This window comes from Geospiza fortis, unplaced genomic scaffold (assembly GCF_000277835.1).
Source record: "Geospiza fortis unplaced genomic scaffold, GeoFor_1.0 scaffold112, whole genome shotgun sequence".
NCBI classification, from domain to species: Eukaryota; Metazoa; Chordata; class Aves; order Passeriformes; family Thraupidae; genus Geospiza; species Geospiza fortis.
Genome location: NW_005054298.1, coordinates 17016008 through 17018794, shown reverse-complemented (window position 1 = coordinate 17018794; position 2787 = coordinate 17016008).

The window sequence follows — 2787 nt, the reverse complement described above, 5'->3', positions numbered from 1 at the left end:
TTACTCATCAGTTTATGAAATATTACAGTATTTAAAAAGCCCAGCTGCTTTTTAAAGATATCTAAGGCCAGAAAATCAATTAGTGAATCAAGATAAGTAAGCATCATCAGCCTGGCACTTTGTTGGAACTTCAGTTTTTTTTACCTATGTTTACAGCAGAGACAGTAATCTCAAGTTCATAATCTTTATTTAGAAGTAGACATTACATATCTGTAAAACCCAGAAAGAGCACTTCTGCCCAGGTTGTTTGACTGGGGAAATTAATCCAAACAAATAGATTAACATTACATTCCCATGGCAGTGGATGTAGTTTAAGAATATGACAATAAGCTGAAGCACATCTAATCAAATTGAAATTAAATCATTATAACCAAATGATAGTGTATAACTCCAAATTTTAAATGGAATTACATCAAATAATGATTTAACATGAAATACAAGAGTAATTTCTCTTGAACCATAGTCAAAGATGAAAGTTTTCTGGTGTATTATTCACTTTCACAAGAAGAGTGTCAAAATTCAATCACCCTTTTGTTTTATTGATAGCCAGAATTCCATTAGACCTGGCCAGAGTAGAGGGAAGATGAAACATGCCAGCTTTTTATCTCTGTGTTCATACTTCTTGCAAGTAAAAGCATAAAATGGGATTCTGCAAACTTCCTTGCTGTCAGGATTCTAGTGTGCCTTTCTACAGTTTAACTGCTAATCTAATCTATGTGATAGCTACAGTTACAAATTATTGTTTCCATGTTTTGCTATCCTAGGTCGACTGCACCGGTACATACAGAATTTTTTGCCCAATATTTGGCATGATTCTCTCCTGAAAAATTCAGCATTTCATTGGGAAGAACAAGAATTCGAATCCTGATATAATCAGGCTGTTCAGGTAAAAATCTCCTTTTCAGCTCTGGTGTCTTCTGATGGCAGCACTGAACCAGTCATTTCTGATATACTTGGGACAAGAATAGATATGTTAGTAATGCTGCTGAGGGTCAGTGTAGTCAAAGAATTCAGTGCTCTGATGCTATTGAGCACTTGTTTTATTGTATAGCATAGTTTAGGATCAGTCAGTCTTCTCTGTGACATCAAAGCTTTATCTGATTGCTTGCATTCTCTTTAGATGGTTAAAATGTAACTAAAAATATTTTGCCATTTGGACTGTGTAGTATGTTATATAGTTTTATCAATATATCAATCTTTGCCAAAGATACTGAGATATCAATTCTCAGCAAATGCCCTTATAAAAATTTCCATGTAAATGCCAGTTTTATATATAGACACATGAAGTCACAGGGCTCATCTTAATCATAAACCCCATACTTTGATATCATCCCTTTCTCTCTCTTTTTTTTTTTTTCTGTGTGTATTTTTGGCAATCTTCTTTGTAATTAGACGTTTTAGTTAGTAGAACACAATGCCACATGAAGTGGAACCTTCTGAAATGCAGTACAATTAATGCAGGCAAATATGAGTATAAGGATCCAATGGCCCAGAAGCACCTTAAGGCAAAGTGCTTTAATGGATATATATCAGGTAGTAACATTGAATCAACTTGAGATTCTTTTTTTTTCCATAATTTGTGTATTTGGTGCTCATGTTGCGATAGAGAGTGTGCAGTAGGACCATGCTGACATGGAAGAGGGGGATACTGGTGCTTCATTGGTACAGCCCTGCTTCTGGCTCTGCAACACTGACATCACACAATGGGCTGAAGGAAAGAATTAATGAAAAAGCATTTTTGTCTGCTCTAGATCTCTTATCTCTTACTTAGTGTTAGATTTATTTTTACTTAACATCCATATTTACTATATGCAGAAGAGGAATTGAATGATTATTTATTTAAGAACTGAAAATATTTTCTATATGTGATTTCTAGAAGAGTATTTAAAGAATTTTCAGGCTTAAAAAAATTTTAAATTTTTAATCTTCACACCACTGCACAATCAAATATATGAATACATAATTACTGAAACTTGGATATGCTTTTCTGTATGTATCTATACAGTGTTACAAAGGAAACCTCAACTCAGGGGGTTGCTTTCACGTGATTTGGACAGAGATTTCTTTGTGCCTAGCAAGAGCCCTTATGTATGTTAAAGAAACAACAGCTATATAGAGCTTATCTAAAAGATTTTTAATAGACAAAAACTGATATTTTTCATCTTTCATATAATTTCCAAATGAATAATCAAGAACAATGTGAAGCAAAGGGCAGTGGGTGAAATTCTTAAACATCTAAAGTCACTGGGAATTGTATTATTGATTTTAATGGAACCAATATTTTAACTTATCCATTGAAGTTCCAACCCTTATGAAAATGCCACAGACAGGTCATTAATCATAACCATGTAGGGTTACACTAGTACAAAACTGTACTTTGACTTCTGATATGAAAAGTTATTGTTTTATTTGTACCTGTGGGAGGGTCTGGTAACAGTACTCACAAAAAAGTTAAATTAAAATGGGGCTTCTTATTCAGGATGGAAAATACATGGCGATTGCAGCAAGAAGTACTTCTTTTTTTGCCTTTTTTCAAGAAATACAGCCTAAGCCTGAACCTAAAAACATTAGCTTATTTCTTCATATGTCCTACAGCTCTTGTATCAACAGCCATTACTTTGAGGTTAAGAAACATATAATGCTAAATATGAAATTAATATGGATTATTTGAAACAAAAAGGTTATTTTAAATTGCCACTGTTGACAAATATGTTAAATCTTTAAAACTGAAAGTATGCACTTTTTTAAAACAACTATGAAATGCCATTAGTTATTTGGAAACATTTC